The 23,675-nt window shown below is 43.9% G+C and overlaps 1 pseudogene; it reads right to left on the bottom strand.

Annotated features, from left to right (window-relative positions):
• Window positions 1-202: 202 nt before the first annotated feature.
• On the bottom strand, window positions 203-1,302 carry LOC101443702 (serine incorporator 1 pseudogene; annotated as a pseudogene).
• Between the last annotated feature and the right edge of the window lie 22,373 nt (window positions 1,303-23,675).

Genomic DNA, 23,675 nt, shown 5'->3' on the forward strand with positions numbered 1-23,675 from the left:
ACAGAGATGGGAGGACGTGTCCGAGGAAAGAAGAAACCAACCACTTAACTGTCTGCATCCAGTGTTCTTGTCAGGTTGATTTCAGTCTCTCAAACCACAGATGTCTGTGTGTGTCTGTGTGTCTCTGTGTGTGTCTGCCACAGGAAGACAGGAGATGAGGAAGGACAACAGGCGGTGGCAGGAGATGGTGGGACTTTTCATCTCATGAGAAGGCTCGTGCCTGTGCCAGGGGGTAGGGGTCACCATGGTTGAAGTGAAGGCAGGGAGAGCATGAGTGGAAGAAGGAAGAATGGTCAGTGACACCATCCCTTCCATTATCTACAGCGCGGTGGATGTGGTCTCCATCCTTCAGTGACTCATCACTTCTGGCTCTGCCATCTTCTATCCATGTTGACTCATGGCTGTTAGAGTCCATTTATTAACCTATTGTTTGAAGTACGGATACTTGGATAAAACACACACAATAAAAAGAGGATCAGTCCTATAATTCCTTGAGCGTGCCACCACTGGACAGACTGCCCCTCCTTGGGGACAGTGCCTGTTGTCTTGGGTTGCAGTTTGTTTCTGGTCCACTGGTCCTAGCAGACCATGTCAAATACGTTGTGTAGGTTGTAATTGCTGAAGACTGTGGCAAAGCAGACCTTGACTGTAATTCCTGGACGTAACAGCAGCACCGACAGGAGCAGGCGCACACCGATGAATGCCGTATTTTCTGAGCAACTGTCTGGATGAGTCTAGTAGAAAAGAGGACTGCAACCGCTAAAGGTGGCAGCTAATTCAGAGCTGTGGCTGACAACAGGCCGAGCACCAACATCTGAAGTTTCCTTCTTCCATTTTTTCAACCCTTCATCCACTCCATGAATGGGAAAAACAAACAAGTAAGACTAGCTGTGGAGGGCGAAGTGAAGGGCACCCACGTGCTTATGTAAAACCACGCAGTTGTGAAAGTTCCTTCTGGAATGGAATAATAATTGCAACTGCTGCAGTGAATTTAAAGAACCAGGATGCACCACGACGGCAGCTCTAGGACCCCGTCGCTGCCATCATTAGCACAGAGGAGAAGAGAGAACACGGCGGAGCACAGACGCACACAGCTTTCGCGCCAGCCGGAACGTCACAGGGAGGCACCTTTCTCATTCTCCCCAAATCCAGGAATCCTGCTCAGTTGTTCTTCCATTCCTGGTATCCACATTATGCAAGTTATACAAACTCCAACAAGCAAGAAATGTGCATAGACCATCCTAGTTACAGGAAGTTGCTTCCATGAGGACGACGTCGGCACAGCACCTGCCATGAAAACATGGCACCTGCTCGCCATGGTGCTCAGCCCACGACACTCCCCATTGCCCCAGCGTCGAGGGAGCAGCAGGTCCCGACAAGGTGGAGACAGCTGCTGTCCTTATATCCGCTTTCCATGTCCTTAACTAATTCTTCTAGAGCAGGGGTTCTTAACCAGGGGTCCACGGACCCCCAAGGGGTCTGCAGAAAGATTTCAGGGGGTCCGTGAGCTTGAATTGAAAATTCAAAAACACATTATTCTTGTGGGGACATGTTGGTGCGGGTGTGATATAGTTATTAAATAATACACAGTATAATTGGACTTGGTAAGGGCTCTGTGGAACAAAAAAGGCTAAGCACCCCTGCTCTAGAGTTGTTTGCTTAATGAATTTTAGGGGAAAATGGGAACTTGAATTTAGTTCATAGCTGTTAATGTCTCACTGTGGCCTATCAGTGATATCCACAACGTGCACACAAGAGGACAGGGTGATGAGCTCTTCCAGCTGGGCTGGCATCGTGCTGGATGTTTGGGCACTGGTGGCACCACTTGTTCTTACAAATGTTGACTGAATGGGGCTTCTGGCATGAAAGTCCCACTTTGATCATTACTTATCTGAAATTAGCAGCATTCCAAACTTTCGTAAAGTTGGTGTTTGTGTGTGTGGTGCCTGCTTCCCGGGTAACCTCTCTTCTGTGGGTCTGGCATGAGTTAGAGCTGACCACTTGCCATTTCATTCAATATTTTCTTGCTTGTCCTGTTGAAATGTGTGTTAGACTTAATCTCAAGGGGAGAGTTTTATGAAGATGGTGTGACTTAGAAAAGGTGAACGCTGTTAGGTTTATCCTCTGTTCTTATGAAATTAGAATAAAAACTAAACTGTTAACTCGATAGTCTGACTTTTAAACTACATTAGAATTAAGCTACTTTAGAAAGTATAAAAAAATGTATGGTCACTTTTTGAAATCTTTGATGCTTTCATTTTCAGGTCATTGCAGGTCATATGCAGAACAAGTCACTTCAGTGCCACTTGTCTAAAGGACCCTGTCAGGTTGTCCCTTGATGTGAAGATAAGGCAGGAAGTGTGTGATGGTCACAGTGTATTGGCTGCACATGGCGGCGAGGTGAGAGCCCCAGGGAGTCGCAAGGCAAGCTGGGTGGGAGTGTGCCCGTGGGAGGCTGGCTTCCTCCCGCCCTGCCGTGAGCTCTGTGTGGGTCGTGATGAGTCCAGGCTCATGGCTGGGTTTCTGGAGATGGTGGGATTTCTGAGGGATTTGAGGAAGGTTTTAAAGCAATATCATGGGTTAGGAGAAAGTTGTTTAAAAACCCTTTAAAATTAATTTTGAAATGCAAAGGTGACAAACTTTTGACAGGGCAAGAAGAAAATGCGAAACAAGACTTCACTGGCATTTAAACAGAATGCAGTCCAATGTCCTCATTTTAAAATGAAGAAACTGAAGCACAGACTTAAATCAATTATATAGCTAATTAGTGGCCAACCTAGGAAATTCCAAGTGTGCCAAAAACTGTATTCTTTCTGGCATTCAAAAATAATGTCTATTCTAAATACATGCATAATAGATCTTATACTTCATTAGTGGTGGGTAATCGATGCGATGCGGTGCCTCGAGCTGTCGTCTGAGACCAGGAGAGTGATGGAATGCTGTAGAATCAGCAGTGTGCTATTAAATATATGCTTCGAGAGATGTTTAAAATGCTTTCACGTTTGCTGCCCTCTATTAAAATGTATAGGTTATTGTAATCTGTCAACCTGAAAATCAAGCACTATGACAATTCACTTAGAAACACTTAATACTTGTATATGTCATTTTTGTGTCTTAATGAAGCTTGAAAAATATACATTTTCTTTAAAAAATATTTATTAATGTTTATGGAATGCAAGAGTTTAACTTAATTCCCCAGCCTTATTCTGTGTGTTAGCATTGTATTCCAAGATTTCGAACGGCTGTGTTCTATCTCTAAGTAAATGAGTTGAGAGAGAGAGAGAGAGAGAAGGGGAATTGTGAGGCTTAGGTGGAACTCGTGAGTGGTCAGCTGTCTGGGGTTCAGGCAGTAATTGTTCTGCCTTTCTGTGTTGACTTCGTGGATTCCCAGCAGCCTTGACAGAGCGAGACGTTGTGTTTGGTCGTTAGTATCTGATTTAAGCAAGGCCACAGAGAGTCATTAAAGGCAATGAACTAAATTCAAGTTCTCATTTCCCCCAAAAACTCATCAAGCAAACAACCTCTAGAGGTTCTAAAATTAAGGACATGTAAAAAGGATATAAGTGTAACAGCATGGTGTTTAATATAGTAATTTTGTTTTTCATAAAAACATGGGATAAATGACTTTTTGAATAAACACTGTAATAACTGTGTGGGGAAATTACATCTCCTTATGCTGAAAGAAAAAAAGAAAGAGAAAGGATTACATTAAGTGTAATGAAATTTATAGTTCAGTCATACAGCTGCATTGGAAAGTAGAATTATGGCTACCCGAGGCTCATTTGAATTTGCAATGAATGGATTCAGAAGTGAAATAGAGTAGCCTTGACAATCCCACCATTGTGGTCCTTCTTGGGACTTGCTGTGTTTCTTGATGATACAACACATGCTTGAAGCAGAGTTTCTGGAAGCGCATGGAGACTGGACAGAATCCAGGATCCGGTACAGTCCAGAATACTGAATATCTGGAAGTGTGATACCAACAGTCCTCCTTCCATTTATCATAGTCTGTGGCCTGGGCATGTCCCTGCCCAAGCTTTTCTGGGAAACTGAAAGGAAAAATGATCCGTGGCTGGCCCTGCTGAACTTCTCTCCCAGTGGGCATCGCTTCACATGCCCTTAATCGCACAGCCGTCTTGCAGGGCTGGCGGTTGTTTGAATTGAGACATGAAATTTAATGAACCGAAGTTTCTTGTGCTCAGCTGGAATTTAAGTAGTCATAGACTAAATTAACAACCACGGTCAAAGATGCCATGACAGCTGTGTCACAGGAAAGGAAAGGGGAGGGTTTATTTTGTGCTGCTAAATTGGGATCATGCTCTTAAAATAATGAGTTCACAGCTTCACTCTTTTGAATTATATTGCCATTTTTAAAGGTACCTGAAGGCTCCTCCAAGGTGGATTTTTTAACCTCAGATGTCAGGATAGGGAAAGAAACATGCATGGAAGTCACCAATAATTAATCAGATGGTAATTGATATCCATCCTGTGATTTGCAGTAGGTGGTCATAGTTTGTCCTTTACAGTGGCCAAATGCATTGGGTCACAACATTATTCCTACTTAACAGCTGTACATAACAGTTAAGTAATGCAGACCAGAGGAATAAAAATTGGAATTATATTCCCTACCCTCTAATTTAACAAGTGGTGCAGCTTTTGCTACTTCTATATGCTTCACAAACATTTCTTAGGCATTTTGAAGGCCCTTATTTTATGAGACCTTATGCAAATTAAAATGATTAATTTTAAGTTTGTTTTGTTCATTCTTAGTGCATTACTTCCTAGGGAAATGAACTTACCCAATTCTTTTCCAGAAAACTGTTAGCAATGTGTGTTAAATATATTCTCACTCATTCCTCATTTTAATAAATGGATTTAGATTAATATGCTACATGGTTTACTCTTTAAAAGCACGTAGAAAATTTGCAATGTAGAAAAGGGGAATTTTGTGATCTAGGTTTACAAAGCAGTACCTTTCCAAAGACTTCACTGAAACAAAATGAAACAAAAATCTAGTGAGAAAACCACATCATAAATAAGTCCGTGTTCTTTATAGAGACACTTTGTGTTTTATTCCCAATGATAAAATATAAAGCTGGTAATTATAAGTATCTCTTGCATCTAGGGACCGACTCATCCCTGTCCCGGTGTCAGCGCCGAAAGCCCCACTTCCCGGGGAGCCGCCCAGCCCTGGGCTGGCGGGTGGCCACCCGTGTGCGTGCGGAAGCGCCGTAGGGTACAGGGTTCCGGAGTGGCTCCTAGGACTCAGGAGGAAGATTCAGGGCTCAAGTAACATCGGCTGGGTCTGTTGGGACCGTGTCGCGAGCCCCACAATGTCCAAGTCCTAACCCCGGGCCTGTGGGGCGAGCCAGTTTGTGAATAGAACCTGCTCTCGCTAGGAAGGGTGTAGCCAGCTGAGTCCAATACGGCAGAAGTCCTTGTGAAGTCAACTGGCCATGGGATGGAGGAAGCCGGAATCCTGCAGACGACGGCAAAGAGCGGCCCCAATACCACCCCTAAACCACGACACAATAACTGCATCGTTTAAGCCACCCAGCATCCCTGGCGAAGGAAAACAGGGTAGGCCCCGTTCTCAGGCTTTAAAAGTAGCCATTGGCACTTAGGTTCCTCATTTTCAGTTGAAAGAAGTCGAGCTTCAAACCTTATATCCTCACTCTGCCACGTGGTGGGAGTGGGGAAGGCTTCCTCTTGCAGAAGTGCTCAGGCGTCATTGTTTGGAGGGGTGAGGTACCCACTCGAGCCAGTTACTGTGCACTGCTGGGGGTCTATTCCCACTGGTTGTGCTGATCGGGGTCCATTTCTGAAGTTAACCTCACCCACACCACATGGTTGACAACATAATTTCCCAAAATAACTTGGTGTCCTCAAAATAAGGGAGATAATGCTGGCCATCAAATAGCAATATTCTAGTCTGTTGCCTCGCTAACAAGAACAAGGAGAGGGGATTCTTGCTTCTGGGCATGGTGTAGTCACATAGCAGCTGGTCATTTTTCCAATAAGGAGAAAAATGCAGATAAATTTTAAAATCTTATTTTTAAAGACCTTGGAGAGCTGATCAAACAAGGAGGGCTAGATGAGCTGTTCTTAGACACAGACATTGTTCGAATCGCCTGACAGGCTCGTTAAAGCAGACTGCTGGCCCCACTCGGCAGCGCTTCTGATGCAGCAGGTGTCTTCGTTTCCTGGCTGCTGTAACAATGCCATGCAGTGGGTGGGCTTAACAACAGCATCTGTGTCTCCTGGGCCAGAGGCTAGAAAGCACACTTCCTCCCGGGCTGGGCCAGCAGTCCTGGGGTCCACGGCTTCTCCATCAGGTGCTGATGTCCTCTCCATTCTCTGCTGGGTTCTGTTGACTACAGCTTCTTTCTCCTCCCTGGCTTCCTCTCCACAAGACCTCCAGGGATAGGCTGAAGATGCATCCTGATTCAGCTGGCCATGCCTTAATGAAAAGTAACAGCTCCAACGGTCCTATTTTCTATGGGTTCATGTTCACAGGAATGGTTTAAGATTAGCAATGTATTTGTTTCTTTCCCCTAGGGCACACAACCTACCACAGGTGGGCTAGGGAATTTTCCTTTCCACCAAGTTCCCAGATGCTGCTTATCTGGGGACCACACTGGACTAGATGAAATAGAATTCTAGAGAGGGAAGAACCCTGCCTAATGAGCAGAGATGGCCATCCAGTTTCTTTCCTGGGGACATTTGCTGAGTGTGGCCATGGATAAAGACTGTGCAGAGAAATGCTACTTTTGATGGCTGCAGAGGCTGGCATGGCAGAGTGGAGTAAAGAAGTGCCCACAACCATTTGCATGGGATGCTGGGAAGATAGAGTGAACGCTCCCTCATTGTCATGATGCTCAGAATAGAGAGACCTGGTAGAAAAAGGGGCCTGCAGAAAGCACTTAAATTAAAAACACAGGTGAACTGATTCCAAATAAAGCTTCAACTAAGTACTAAATCAGCTCATTTCTGGTTGAACTGAGGTGAGCAGCTCCTTACTCTATATACCTGTTAGGGGAAAGTGCAAATGTGCAACTCCTCCCACTCCCCACCACCCTGGAGATAATGACATCAACTTCAGTCTCTGTGGTTCATTTATACACCATGCCCAGCATAAAATTATATGAATGAGCCATTCAAAAAGGTTGGAAAATGTCACCAATAGTCAAGAGAAAAACAGACAATAGAAGGAGACCCATGGATGTCCCAGGTATTGGAATTAGGAGCCAAGGACTTTAAAACACTGAGATTAATTAGATAAAGAAAACAGAAGTAAAGATGACAAATATTTGGATAAAAATATGGAGAATGTCAACAGGGAACTGTATCTATAAAAAAAGAATACAGTGTCTATTTCAGAACTTAATAAAAACAACAACACTGACATTAAGATCCCATTGGTTGATGTTAAGAGAATGCTAGGCCCAGCAGAAGGAAGATAGTATTACCTTCTTGAAGACAGATTGATAAGAAATATCTGAAAGGAGAGGATATAGAAAACTGATAAATGGAAAACATTAAACAGTAAAACATAAGTGTAATTAGAGTCCCAGAAAGAGAGAAGAGAGAGAATGAATCAGAAACAATATATAAAGAGGTAATTGTCAAGAATTATTTTTAAAATTGAAGACTATTATTAGCCCACAGATTTAAGAATCTCATAAAATTCCAAACAGGATAAAAACAAAGAAACCACATCTAGGCACATCATAGCCAAACTATTGACAACAAAGAGAGTCTCTTAAATCAGAGAGAATATTTAAAAATCTGCCAGATAAAAAGAACACATTATATTCAAAGGAGTGACAAAACTAATTTAGGGATGGAAACTATGGTCTGAAGGCCAAATCCAGTTTTCCCTGTTTGTATAAATGAGTTTTTATGGGAACACATACTCATTTGTTTATCTATTGTTGTAGCTTCTGTGCTACAACATCAGAGTGAAGTAACTGTAGGGCCCACAGAGCCTAAAATATTTATAGAAACTTTACGGGGTTTTCTGAACCCCAGGCTGAACTAACAGATGGGAAAACTAGAAAACAAATAGCGATGCAGTAGACTTTAACTCAATGATACCAGTAAATGACATTAAATGTAAATAGATTGAACACTCCAATTAAAAGACAAAATTACCAGACTGGATAGAAAAAGCCAAAGCAAGATTCCATTAATAACTAGATAAACACTTTAAATGAAAGATAGAAAAAGATGTACTACACAAATAGTAACCAAAAGAAAGCTGGTTTGGTTTGGCTGTATTGATATCATACAAACTAGACTTTCAGACAAAAAGTATTATTGAATATAAAAGGGGACATCTCATAATAATTAATGAAGACGCAGACGAACACCAAAGTTAGCAGGGACAGAGTAGATTTAAACATCATGTCTAGCCGATTGACTTAACTGATGTGCTCATGAGAGCACACCCAAAAATAGTAGAATAGAGAAATAAATAAATAAATCTTAAAAAGAAAAGAAATAAATTCACATGTATACAGTCAATTAATGATCAACAAAGATACAATTACAAATTAGTGGGGGAAAAGAAAAATCTTTTCAGTAAATATTGCCGGAACAATTGGCTTTCTCATGGGGATAGAAAGAACTTTACCTTTTCCTCACACTGTCCTAGTTTTCCGGCTACCATCACAAGTACCGGGAGAGGGGTGGGCTTACACAAAAGGAATTTATCGGCTCGCAGTTCTGAGGCAGGAAGTCTAAATCAATGGGCCAGCAAGTGATGCTTTCTCCCTGGAGCCGGTGGCATCCGGGGCTGGCCCTTGGCTTTTCTGTCACAATGTGACGCGCATGACAGTGTCCTCTCCTTTCTCTTCCGGGTTCTGGGGACCTCCAGCTTCTTGCTTCCCCGAAAATTTCTCAGTCAGGACTCCAGGAACAGGATTAAGGCCCATCCCAGCCCAGCTGGCCACACCTTCGACGATACCTCATCAGAAGGTCCTATTTCATAGATGGGTTCACACCCATGGGACGAGATTAAGTTTAAGAGCACGTCTTTTCTGGGGTACATACTCAATCTACTGCACTGGGATTGCTTAACTAATTGAGGTCTAGACATGAGATGGTTTTATTCTTCTAATTCTTTCTACCAACTGTGTTCCATCCAACTTTGGTTTTCTGCTCAGTATCAGTTCTAGCTTTAATGACCAAGTACTTTGATTCCATAATTTTCAGCCAGTTTTGACTATGGAAACACTCACTGATTACTACAATTCTCTCCATTTAAAAACTCCAATCTACTATTCCATTCAAAACTCTTCCAGTCTTGACTCTGGAATGTTCTTCCAATTGCTGTCTCCAGTCTCCAGTTGGGATGCACGTGCGGGGCCAGTGATAACTTTGCCCCAGGGCTGCGCAGTGTGGGGGATTGTCAGACCCGCCCCAACCTCAGCACATTAACATGTGAAAAGGTGAACCTCGGAATGAATGAAATAAGCTTTTGCTGGCAAACCAAAAGAAAACAATGTATTCTCAACTCCAGTAATACTCTGCTGTATGTCCTTTTAGCCATTTACAAACATTTTTATTTATATAATTGCAATCCACAGATCACATGATTTTGTGTCCTGCTTCTTCATATAACATGACCATTATTTCATGTTGTTATTTAATAACTACACAATAGGCCATTATGTGGATATGCAGCAAGCCACGTAATTATCTCATTTGTAGTTTAGCTAATCAAACTCACAAGCCAATATCTCTTCCTGAGAACTTTGTATGAATGAGAGTCAAGTATACAAAATGACAGTGGAATCAGTCATATAGGCTTTTAGGGTATTTTTTTCCCTAAAACTATAATTGTACTTATAATCCTTAACAATTGAGAAATTTATCCTATGCTAAACACAATAGTTTTACTCTACCGAGAAGACCCTTATCCAGCCTTACTAAGTAATGTTACGATGTGCCGCACGATCTCCAAAAGAACACTGTGGCAGTTTGAGGTTATTTATGAACCCCCAAAAAGATAAGGATTATGTTTGTAAACTGGTCTGTTCCTCTGTGTGTGATCCTCTTTGACTGTATTAGATTCAGCTGAGATGGCTTTGATTAAATTATGTTAAGATTAGGGCTTGGGTTCAACCACGTCAGTAGGGCGTGACTCAGTCCCTGCGCCTTTGGTGGACTGATGTAAATGGACACTCACTCAGGAAGACACACAGAAGATACACAGGAAGAGAGAGAGTGCTCCATAGACACAGAAGAGGAGAAAACTTGGTCACTTCGGTCCTGCCATGTGACAGAAAGAAGGCTCAAACAGCTAAAGCCCTGGGAAGAGACAAGCCCTCTGCCAGCCGACAGCTGAGGTCAGAAGAAGCTGGGCCCAGGGAGGCTTAGGGGGAAGAAGGAAGGAGAGACCAGGCAGACGTCGCCCGCCATCTTGCTCCCAGGTGACAACAGACTTTGGTGAGAAAGTCCCTCTTATGGTACCTTGAGTTGGGTGCTTCAGCCTTGTGACTATAAGCTTTTACCCCAGATAAATACCCTTTATAAAAGCCTACAGATTTCAGGTGCTTTGCATCAGCTCCCCTTTGGCTGACTAATACAGACACATAACTCCCATTTCATAGTAACAATGTTTTGCTAGGAAAACCATTTTTCAAAATGCCTCCTAAAAATGTGGGGCAAGGATGTTAAAAGCTAGCAGTTAAGGTTTTAGTAAAGGCTCAAAAACTGAAAAAGCATTAAAAGCAGAATCAAGAGTAGAGTCAGGTCAGGTTATCTTGTCATAGGAAAAGATAGTAAGAGAATATGACAAGACTTGATGGCATATCAATAGCATTCTAAAGATATAGCAAAAAAAATAATGGGTAAAACCAGAAAAGGAAGGAAGGAGGGAAGGGAGGGAGGGAGGAAAGAAGGAAGGAAGGGAGGGAGGAAGGAAGGAAGGAAAGAAGAATAGTATAATACATATAAAGGGAATAGTCATCATTATCATGGAAAAGTGAGTTTTATTCCATGACAGTTGTTTTGGTTGCTGATTCTTTTAGAGGAAACTTTGGGGTTGTTGAGATTCTGAGATGGCCTAGACAATGGTGACCACTCGCACAGTTTAAGACTGTGGATCCTAAAAAGATTCCAACATTTGAAGCAAAGCGGCGGGTGTTGACAGCAGGAGGGGGAGAGCGGCTCTGGTAGAGCCAGAGGCTGTCCTTCCTTAGTTCTCCGTTTTGGCAGAAATACCCTGTGAGGTCTACCCAGAGCTACAGGATGGAGTATTAGCCTCAATTTTATGAGTCAAGAGACGAGAGCCCTAACTAGAAAAACAGAGTTTGAGGGGGTGAGATTGGGCATGGAAACAAAGAAATGAAAATGGTAGTGCCAGATCAAAAGGACCAGTGCTTGGGAAACGGACTTTGGCCCAGTGGTTAGGGCGTCCGTCTACCATATGGGAGGTCCGCGGTTCAAACCCTGGGCCTCCTTGACCCGTGTGGAGCTGGCCATGCGCAGTGCTGATGCGTGCAAGGAGTGCCGTGCCACGCAAGGGTGTCCCCCGCGTGGGGGAGCCCCACGCGCAAGGAGTGCGCCCGTGAGGAAAGCCGCCCAGCGTGAAAAGAAAGTGCAGCCTGCCGAGGAATGGCGCCGCCCACACTTCCCGTGCCGCTGACGACAACAGAAGCGGACAAAGAAACAAGACGCAGCAAATAGACACAGAGAACAGACAACCATGGGAGGGGGGGAAATTAAGTAAATAAATAAATCTTTAAAAAAAAAAAAAGGACCAGTGCTTTACAGAGACGAGTTCCATTCTGCCTTCATTGTCAAGATAATATTTATCTCTGACAACCACATATTAATTTTAGAATGTTACAGTGAGCGTTAGATAGGGAAGAAAAAAACAGAAAAATACAAGCATGAAAGAATAACACCTAGGGTGCGTTCACTGTTTAATGGAGCATATGTAGAGTGTGTTTGTAACACACCCACAGAATGGGAAAATATTTGCAAATCATGTACTGATAAGGGACTTGTGTCTAGAATATATACACAACTCTTGCAATTCAAAAATAAAAAGATAAATAACCGTAAAAAACTGTAGTGTAGTGTCCAGGCTTCTAAAGCAAATACCATTAGCGAATTGCCTTAAGCTGCTGGGATTTATGGGGTCATAGTTTTGAGTTCAGCAGTTCCAAGTCAGGGCGTCCTCAAGGAGAGGCTTCCCCTCCGAGCCCTGGGGGGACCTGGCTGCGGCCAGCCTCGGCCGCCCCGCCGCGCCTCTGGCCCACGTGTGCGCAGGCGGCCCCTGGCCCTCCCCTCCGGCCGCGCGGGCGGCCCGCTTCCCGCCGCCCGCCTGCGTCTTTCTTGACTTTCACTCGCTTCTAAAGGTCTGCAGGCCTAGGATTAAGACCCGTCCGGACTGAGGTGGGCCACACCTTCCCTGCAATTTTAACATTCTGTGCCGTTTTTCTGTAACCCGAAATCTGCTGTAGAAATGAAGCTCCCTACCAAACAAGCAACACGATTCAAGCGTGGTAAGCCCTTAGGATTTTTACCTCTCCACTGCATCTGTCATTCTTTTACGAATAAGTCACTCTCAAATTGTTATCTCTTTGTTATTAACATGATCTACGTATCTGTAAATATCCATGTACATGTTAGAAAGCAATGTTTATTCTAGGCTTTTCTCCAAAAAAGACAAATGGCCAATGAGCAAATGAAAAGATGCTGGAAATCATTAGTCGCTAGGAAAATGGAAACCACCCGCTGTGAAGGTGATAATTACAATTACAAGGCTTTGTCAGAGAGAGGAAGACGTGGGGCTCTGGGCCTAGCTGGTGCGGTTGTAAAGTGGTGCAGCCTCTCTGGAAAACAGTTTGGCAGTTCCTCAAAATGTTGAATACAGAATTACTCCATGGCTCAGTAATTCCACTCCTATGTATACACGTACCCCAAGAAAACTGAAAACCTATGTTCACACAAAAGCTTGTACACAAATGCTTATACCAGCAGTATTTTAATTGCAAAAAGTGGAAACCAACTGAATGTCCATTAGTAGATGAATAGATGAATAAAATGTGATATTTTCCATCAGTCACAAAGAGGGGGAAAAAAAGTGCTGATACATGATGCATCATGGATGAGCCTTGAAAACATGATATTAAGTGAAGGAAGCCAGCTAAAAAAGACCACCTGTTGAATGGTTCCATTTTTGTAAAATGTCCAGAATAGGCAAATTCATCAAGGCAGCAAGCAAATTAGCTGTGGCCAGGGGCTGGGGTGCCAGGGAGTAGGGAATGACTTGTGCTGGGGTTGAATCAAGCACCCACAAAAGACATGTTCAAACCCTCACCACGGTCCCATGGGGGGGGACCCCTTTGTGAAGAGGACTTATATAAGATGTTATTACTTGAGAAGCGGATGTGGCGCAAGCAGTTGGGCGCCTGCCTACCACATGGGAGGTCCTGGGTTCAGTTCCTGGTGCCTCCTAAAGAAGACGAGCAAGACAGCAAGCTGGCATGAAGGACAGACGCGACAGGCTGGCATGGCAAGATGATGCAACAAGGAGACACAGCGAGGAAACAATGAGAGACACAAGAAGCAGGGAGCAGAGGAGGCTCAAGTGATTAGGTGCCTACCTCCCCCATGTGAGGTCCCAGGCTCAGTTCCTGGTGCCTCCTAAAAAGATGACGAGCAGAGAGTAAATGGCAAGTGCAAAACAATGGGGAGGACAGGGCTGGGGGGAAGAAATAAAGAATAAAAAATAAATCTTTTTAAAAAAAAAGATGTTGTTAGCTAAGGGGCGACCTCATTTGTGAGCAGGAAGTTGGAAGGTCCCCTTGGAAGAGGCTGCCCCATCCACGGGCCCGGAGGCCCCTAGGGGAGGTCCAGCCAGGGAAGTCGGAGGACGCAGGGGACAGGCACGGGGAGAGTGTGACCCTGAGGTGGGGGACGCTGCACAGAGAAAGGCAGCCCTGCCAGCGCCCTGGGTCGGCGTCCCCTCCAGACCCGAGACGACCGAGTCCAGTCGTGGCCCCAACCAGCGGTGGCCTTTGTCACAGCAGGCCTGGCAAACTACGACCACTCACCGGTTTGGGTTTCTTTATAGGATTCTCAAATTAGTTCGTAGAGATGCTTGCCCAACCTTGTGAATGTTCTAACTCCACAAACTTTACACTTTAGGCAGGTGAATTATCTCTCAAAAAAGCTGTTAGAAAGCCTAATAATTGAATAATTGAATTTATAATACAAACACAGAATTTCTAAAGGCCCCAGTGCAACGTTAGAGTTTTGGATTCATATTCCCTTTCTTTTCACTCTTTTTTTTTTTTAAAGATTTATTTATTTATTTAATTTCCCCCCCTCCCCTGGTTGTCTGTTCTTGGTGTCTATTTGCTGCGTCTTGTTTCTTTGTCCGCTTCCGTTGTTGTCAGCGGCACGGGAAGTGTGGGCGGCGCCATTCCTGGGCAGGCTGCTCTTTCTTTTCACGCTGGGCGGCTTTCCTCACGGGCAGCACTCCTTGCGCGTGGGGCTCCCCTACGCGGGGGACACCCCTGCGTGGCACGGCACTCCTTGCGCGCATCAGCACTGCGCATGGCCAGCTCCACACGGGTCAAGGAGGCCCGGGGTTTGAACCGTGGACCTCCCATATGGCAGACGGACGCCCCAACCACTGGGCCAAAGTCCGTTTCCTCTTTTCACTCTTAATATACAATTAAGTTCTCCTGTCTGAATCATGAAATTGCAGTGACAATTTCTATTTCATCTGACCAAACTAATCTTGGTTTTCCTTTCATTCATTTATTTCCCCTTTTATGACAAATTAGGAAGGAAAATGGGGTTTTTAGTTTATAATTTCCTTAGATAAAAGACGCATATTTTGGGGATTGACTCCTGTCCCCCAAAGAGGCGTGCCCAGCTCCCAGCCCCTGGCCCTGAGTGTGTGACCCCGTTTGTAAACAGGACCTTTGAAGACGTGACTCGTTGAGGCCCCGGACGGAACGAGGGGCCCTGGCCCCAACGCGGCTGGTCCCTACAGCAAAGGGAACTGGACGCAGAGGGGAGCCACGGGAGCAGCCGGAGCTGGCGGTGGATGGAAGAGGAGGGAGGGGACGTGGCCACGTGCGTCCCTGGGGACGGGGGAGCCCAGCAGCCGGAAGACGCCGGCTCCGGGGCGGCAGCGTCCAGCCTGGAACCCGGGGCCGGTGGGCTCCTGCCCTTAGGCCCACCCGGGGCGCGGGCTTTGTTGTAGCAGCCGGGAAGCTGGAACACAGGGTTACTATTTTTCTGTTTTAACTGCTGTCTCTGTGTGTTCTGATAAGTCAAATCTTTTTATTTTTCACAATATTACAGAGGAAATAACTGGTCAGAGGGGGCCTGGTGGAGGAAGATAAGTATTCACAATCTTGCTATTTTAACAGAAACTTTTCCACGTTTGACCCTGATTTTCTAGTCCAAAAACTCCCAGTTGTGTGTTTGGCTTCAGCCGACAAACCTCTTGTCAGGGACGCTTTCCTGGGGCACGAGTTTCATGGTCATTGTGGCAGATGGATGTCGGCCCCAGAGGTGTCCACATGTGTCCACGTCCCCATCGCCTAAAACTCTGGCTGTTCTTTCTGTGGCCAAGGGCCAAGATGACTCCTTGAATCAACTCAGAGGGTGTGGTGTTGTCACCATGGTCCTTGAAAGACGGTGGCAAGAGGGCGGAGAAGGTGGGATGGTGACGGTGACGAGGGCGGAGGGATAACACCAGCCCTGGAAAGCAGCCCCTCAAAGCTGGGACGGTGAAGAGTGGGACCGTCTCATTCCAGGATGGCAGGGGAGGAAGTCTGAGTTCTTTGCAGCCGTTAAAGTTGCGTCATCTTGCTCCAGATGCCCAGGCTTGAGGACAAGCACCCCTTCCAGGCTGCAGGTGGTTTCACGCACGGCCTGCCGCCTCCACATGGATCTTGGAAGACCAGTCCTGAGGCCATGGGAGGTGCCACGAGAGTGAGCCACGATGGAGCACCCTGGGGTCCTCAGGAAGCAGCCTTCGCACAGTGGGGTGGGGGAGCGCCTCCCCTCCTCCACGGCTGGGTCAGGCTTTCCTTATTCCTTTCCGTGGGCAGGCTCATCGGACTTACGTGACGTTGAAATTGTCCCCAAGCCTAGTTCTGCTGTGGTATTGGCTTTTATTTTCTTCTGTTCTTGTCTGGCACATTTAAGGGACGTTCAGAACGCCAGGTCAGAAGTTGCTAGATGGATGTAATTTTAAACCATCTCTACTTTCTTATTTTCTGCTTTCTTTTGAATTTGAATTCGGTTGGCTCTGCATAGCTGCATCAGGAATATTTTGTTCATCCCATTTTCCTTTTAATTCTAACCAGAAATATATGAAAAAATTTTAAATAATTTCTCACAAATTTTGAAGACAAGAAAATTGAAGGTGAAAGAACTCTGAAAACACTTCAGTTTTTTAAATTTATTTTGAATACAATTTTTAAAATTTATTTTTATTTTTTGTATTCCCTCCCCCAAGATGGCTCCCTGTCCTGTCAGCTCATTGTCTGCTCATCTTCTTTAGGACGCACCAGGAACTGAACCCAGGACCTCCCATGTGGGAGGCAAGTGCCCAACTGCTTGAACCACATCCACTCCCTGCTGGGTGTGGCATTTGTGGTGTCTGCTGGTTGCGGCGTCTTATTGGTTGTGGCATCTGCTCCTTGCAGCCTCTGCTCATCTTCTTTAGGAGGCACTGGGAACCGAACCCAGGACCTCCCATGTGGGAGGTGGGCACCTAATTGCTTGAGCCACATCCACTCCCCGAAACTTATTTTTAAATGGATTATTATGTAGCATAATTGGGACAAAAAAATAATAGTAATATAACGGACTATGTCACTTTTTCCCACTCAAGGAATTTGATATTAAATTTTAAAAGCAAAGGTCTTGGTATTTACAGAGCAGTAACTATATCCTCACTATTCACTATTTAGACAAGGACAACTCACTATTTAGGCACCTTTTAATTTTTGCATATCAAGAGCACTCAGTATGGCCTTCAGTCTAATTCGTGATCTATTATGCATTTGACTGAGTGGTTGCTGAGATGAGTGGAGTCCAGCTTGCTTCAATGAAGACATGGCACTCAGGCTCAGGCTTCACTCATTTCCCCTGTTTCTCTGGGTTCTTTGTCTTAAGAAAAAATCTCTACTGTCCCCTAGGTGTGGGACATGACTCCCAGGGATGAGCCTCTCTGGCACCCAGGGATTATTACCAAGCACCAATAAGTGATGCATTTGGAATAAGATCTTAACCAAAAGGAGGAAATATTAAATACAAATGAGTTTTTATGGCTAAGAGATTTCAAAGTGAGTCAGGAGTTAATTCCAGAGGTTATATTTATGCGTGTCTCAGGAGGATCTCATTGATTGCCACAGTAAACAGTGCCTCAAGCATGGGTGCTCCTGAGGGCTCTAGAGACATCTAGACACTATAGGTAGGGCAGATAATCTCAGAAATTCAACACTCTGTCAATGGGCCTTACCTTGACCTTGTATCAGAGTTAGACTCATTATAATTTCCTTACTCATGGCTCTTCTGCCCCTTTTATTTGCACCTATAATCAGCACTATAACCCATGAATATATGTACTGTAGACTTAAATTTTCAATCTGTTTATATGCTGATTGAACCCTGAATCTCAGCAGAGTCAGCCAACACCCACTCTTCAATTCATTGGACTTGCCCAGGACAACTAACAAAAGGATGATGATGGACAATGCCCATCCCAAAATACAGAGTATCTACAACAGCAAGTAAGACAGTTCCATCCTTCTGCCCAATGGAATCTAAGGCCCCCTCTCAGTCAGAAGCAGAGTGGGCATCACCATGCCCAAATCCTCAAGATTGAGGAATTAACAAACATAAAGGGGGAATACAACTATGGGCTACAGTAGACTTATTATTATTCTAGCAGTGGAAGAACTTGTAACGTTGATATGAAGGCAGTGGTCCACAGAGGTTCTGAGGGAGGGGAGAGGGAAGAAGAGGTGGAACATGGGGCATTTTTTTGGACATTGGAATTGTTCTGAATGACATTTCAATGACAGATACAGGCTATTATACATTTGGTCAAAACCTATAAAAATGTGCAGTGCAAAGTGTAAAGTATAATGTATACTATAGACCATGGTTAGTAGCAGTGCTTCAACATGTGTTCATCAACTGTAATAAATGTACAACACTAATGAGGGATGTGGTTAATGGGGAAAAGTGTGGGAGGGGAAGAGGTGGGGTATATAGGAATCCCCCTATATTTTCAATATATCATTTATGTAATCTAAGGCTTCTTTAAAAAAATATATATATATATTATTAAAAATATATATATATATTTATTACAGTATCTAAGTATTTGGGACATCCAAAGATTTTGCTCAAATGTCAGTTTAGGCTTTAGTACATCTTCTCTGGTTTTCATTTGCGCTGGTAAACTTCTCTTCCTTCCCCTGTTCTTCCTTTCCTCCCTCCTTCCTTTCTTTCCTTATTCCTTTGTTCTAGTGGAAGGTGTAAAGCATATTTTCAAATAGTACGGCACATGGAGAAGACTCCAGCAGACATGGCCCTCAAAGAACCTTAGCTCCTGGGATGTCAGATGGGCACGGTGCCCACACTGGGAGAGAACCAGGAGAGGGAGGGCGTGGCCCGCCTTCTGCAGGGGGTGGGCTTGTGGGTGGCCTCTGCAGGGCTGGAGGAGGACCCGCCAGCTGGAAGGCGCTCTTCAAAGTCGCCGCAGTGCTGGTAGACCCAGTGATTTGCTGACAAAATTCCCAGTTTGGTACTAAAATGGGGGACTTTCATGACTGAAAAATTTTATGAGTAAAATTAGAAGCCATTAAATGCAACATTTAGATCCAAATGACTTAGCTTAACCAAGGGCCTAATTGCCTTCGGGGGTCCCAGTTGCTAAGGAGAATTGCACAACAGGCGGTCAGGGCCGGGGCAGGCAGGCAGCGGCTCATTCCCCGCGGGCCGCCCCTCTCCTCGGGGGGCTGCTGTGCTCTGAGCTGGCCCTGGTACCCTGGAGTTGCTGTGAGCCAAGGGAATTCCACCTTGCCAGAGGCTCCCTCCCCGCGCTGCGGATTCCAGGTACAGGATGCCGTGTGGTCCGACACACTTGGGAAGCCCTGAGTGAAGGCAAGTTGAACAGGGTGGTCTACTCAGAGACCCCGCTAAGGTGTTAATACATGACATGAACTCTGGGTGGATCTGCGGGAGGACCGCTCAGCTGTGCGTGTCCAGCATCCCTTTTTCCCCAGAGCATCTCCTAAGACTTGTGTTCTGCTCCATGTACTTGGGAAACATTTTGCATGATGAGACTATTCTTTAGATATAGCCTTAGCTCCTGTCCCCATGCCGTTCATTGCCAAGGCGGGACTCACGGGCGTGCGGGGAGCTCTTAATAATTATACACTCGGCAGCACGGGGATCCTGGACTGTCCTGGGTAAACAGGGATATTTGGTCCGTGGTTACAGCCAATCAGGGATGTGGCAACAGCGCATCTTATCCTTGGGACATCTGTCTAAAATCAACAGGACCTAAGTAGGTTAGGAGGATTCAGGTCCTCCCAGAAGCAAGATCCAAGGTGAGATTAGACGTGAGAGATTTACTGGGTGAAGCACCTGGGAGGGATAAAGGTCAGGAAGCAGGAGGAGGTGGCAGAGGTCCAGAGGTGGACCTGAAAAGAGGGGAGGAAGGAGGGAGGCGGGGGAGGCAGGGGAGAGGCTAGGAGGCGTCTGGGGGCAGCTCCGCCCTGAGAGAGCCTTGACCAGGCAGACCTGGTCCCCGGGCAAAGGCCGGGCTCCCTGTCGAGGCTCCAGGGCTGCACGGGGAAGCTGGCCTTGGGTGGACACCTGGGGTAGGGGGCATCGGGCAGCAGGGGCTCCGGAAGGAGCTCGGCCCCAGGCCTGTTGCCCCTTTGCTTCCCGGGCATCCCGGCTGCTGCACTTGGCCCCATGGCCTTGGGTCTGATAAACCACATTAAGAAATCAAAGAAGGAAAATCACATGATCCTATCAAATGAGCAGTAAGACATTTGACAAAATACAGCATCTTTTCTTGATAAACATACTACAAAATGTAGGAATTGAAGGAAACTTCTCAACATGTAAAGGCCACAGCTAACACTGCAGTCAATGATGAAAGACTGCAGGCTTTCCTGTTGAGATTGGGAACAAGACAAGGATGCCACTGTCACCACTGCTTCTCAATATAGTGCTAGATGTTCTAGCTAGAGCAATCAGGCAAGAAAAAAGAAATAAAAGGCCTCCAAATCAGAAAGGAAGAAATAAAACTTTTGCTATTAGCAGATATGAACCTATACATAGAAAGTTCCAAAAAATCTACAACAAAGCTGCGAGAGCTAATAAATGATTTCAGTAGAGTGGCAGGATACAAGATTAATACACAAAAATCAGTCGTGTTTCTATATGCTAGCAATGCGCAATCTGAGGAAGAAGTCAGAAAAAAAATCCATTTACAATAGTGACTGAAAGAATCAAATATTTTGGAATAAATATAACCAAAGACATAAACCACTTGTATTCAGAAAACTATAATGCATTGCTAAAAGAAATTTTTAAAAAGACCTAAATAAATGGAAGCACTTTCCATGCCCATGGATTGGAAGACTAAATATTGTTAAGATGTCAATTCCACCAAAACTGATATACAGATTCAGTGAAATCCTGGTAGATTATTCTGGTAGAATAAAAATTCTACCAGAGTTTTTTTTAAGGAAATGGAAAACACAATTATCAAATTTACCTGGAAGGTTTAGGAGTCCTGAATAGCCTGAAACATCTTAAAAAGGAAGAGCGAAGTTGGAGGACTCTCACTTCCAGACTTTAAATCATATTACTTAGTGTAGAAGTTTGATATGGTTATGAATTCCAAAAGTAGATATTGAATTATGTTTGTAATCTGGTCTGTACCTGGGCATGATTAAGTTATGATGAGGGCTTTGATTGGGCCATGTCATTAGGGCATTGAGTCCCCACGCAAGGGGTGGGGACTCACAGATGAAAGGCATGGCAAAGGACAGAGTTGGAGCTTTTGATAGGAGGGTTCTTAATGTTGGAGTTTTGATGTTGGAGCTTGATGCTGAAGCCTTAAGCTGGAGCCCCAGGAAGTAAACTCACAGAGGAAAGAGAAGCAAGCTCCAGGAAGAGAGGAACCCTGAACCCAGAGAGAAGCAAGGCCCTGGAAGGGAGGAATCCAGGAAGCCTGAACCCTCGCAGCTGTTGGCAGCCATCTTGCTCCAACACGTGAAAATAGACTGTGGTGAGGGAAGAAACTTATGCTTTATGGCCTGATATCTGTAAGCTCCTACCCCAAATAAATACCCTTTATAAAAACCAACCAATTTCTGGTATTTTGCCTCAGTGCCCCTTTGGCCAACTAATAATACCGTAACCCATTATAGTGTGTAGAACTAATGCAACTGTAAATGGATTGTTGTTGAAAAGAGTAGTCTAGTGATGTAAGTGTCAATTGGAAAGAAAGCTGGAGAATAATCTAGGGACTGAATAACATAGTGAACCCAGAGGTGGATAAGAATTGTGGTTAATAGTACAGGTATAACAATGTCCTTCTATGAAGTAGAACAAATGCACATCACTATTGCAAGGTGGAAAGAATGTGGAGGAGCATGGGGAAAATACAATTAATGTGACCTCTGGACTATAGTTAACAGCAATACTGTAATATTCATGCATCAGTGTCAAAGATGTAATGTGTTAATAATAGGGGGTATGGAAAAATTATGCCAAATGTACGCTATAGATCCTAACTAGTGATATTATCTCAATTTGTAACCCATATTCCACAACAATGTAGTGTGTAGGTGGAGGGGTGTTGTATGAGAATTCCACACATGTGCATGATTGTTTTGTAAGTTCACAACTTCTCTAATAAAAATATATTTTTAAAAAAGAACAAAATGATTTAATAAAGAATTTGCACTAGTAAACTTCCATTTTCCCAATTAAAGAATTGCCCAAGTGTTGCCCTGATAAATTTAAGGATTTTTGCTGACATAACTCTGGTTTCTATAAGTTATTTTAAAAACAGAGGGGAAGAGCGACCTTCCACCTAGATCTGAAGCAGCCCTGTTAACCTGACGCCTAGAATGGAAAGGAGAAAATCTCTGGGGATATATCTTGAGATAACACTGAGAACAGAAGCTTTGGGGTCTTGCAGTCCTTGCTGATTGAGAGATCAAGGCTGGTTTCTCAATCTCTTGTATGGGTCACCTGTAAAATAAGAACTCTGCATGTGTAAATGATGATCAAATGCCTGGCATGTGGTGTCTCTCTATAAAGGGTAGATATTTATTAGCATTTTCTAAATTAATTGTTCTAATGGAGGAAGATCTTCCCTTTGATATTTTTTTCTTTATCTAAAAATATTTTTATTGTTTTCTGTATTGAAGTCTCTGATTCTAAGTCACCAAACTTAGGCAGCTATTTTAGCTGTAATAATTTTGAGTAGGCTTTAACACAAATATCAATATAATAATGTAAGGTGTTTGTTGTTTTGATTTTTTAAAATAAAAGTTTATTAAAATATACTACATGCACATACATAAACAGTAAGTGTGTAGTACAAGTTGTGAACTTACAAAACAAACATGTATATCATCATACAAGGGCTTCCATATGTCAATCTACCACCAATACCTCGCGTTGTTGTGAAACAATTGTTACAAACTATGAAAGAGCATCGTCAAAATATTAGTACTAACTATAGCCCATACCTTACATTTGGTGTATCTTTCCCCCAACCCACTGTGTTACTAACACTCTGTACATTTTGATTCTTTAAAATAGGATATTCTTATTAGAATATCCATACTCTAGAAGGAATAAGAACAAAAAAAAATTAATGAATGAAGAACAAATAAAGTAGTCATTACTTGGTTAATTTTCACCCATTATAAAATGTCCTTGAATCTCTTTTCTAAAGCAGCACTTTTTCCTAATAAATTCATTCATTGGTGGGCAAATATAGAAAAAAAAGTAAAATTATGGAAAACTTTAAGGAATTATCAGAAGTTAAATGTGCTTTTGAGTAGAAATATCTAAAAATCCTGAGTCATTTAATAGGCTGATATTTTAAATCTATGCTTTAGTAGATACCAAGTACATCAGTAATTAAGTTGGTTTTTCGAGGAGCTGATTGAACTACAGATCTAGGAGGTACAAATGCCAATGCAAATTTTTTCTTGCACCTTATAATATATCCTGTGCATAAATTCAGACTTATTCTATATCCAAGTCTGCCTAGTTCCCGGAAAGCCAATTAAGTGATATAGGCTCTATAGGCTTTGGATATTCAGGGAGGATGCAGACTAAATGTGTTAATTCAAGCTTACCTGGAATGTGAGGGGTATGTGTTAATTCAAGCTTACCTGGAATGTGGGGGTATGTGTTAATTCAAGACCTTTCTGGTACTCAGACTATCTTGTACACTTAAAACTCTAAAATACTAAGAAAATCCTTTTGCAAAAAAGCACTTTTTGACTCCCCACTCCTACATCCACTGTATAAAAGGGACCCAAAAATCCTATTTGGGGCTCGGTTTTTTTACTAGGATGGGAGTCCGCCGAGCCCAGCTGGCTGTTAATAAATCTTCCTTCTCAGATTCTCGC

This window comes from Dasypus novemcinctus, chromosome 5 (assembly GCF_030445035.2).
Source record: "Dasypus novemcinctus isolate mDasNov1 chromosome 5, mDasNov1.1.hap2, whole genome shotgun sequence".
Lineage (NCBI taxonomy): Eukaryota > Metazoa > Chordata > Mammalia > Cingulata > Dasypodidae > Dasypus > Dasypus novemcinctus.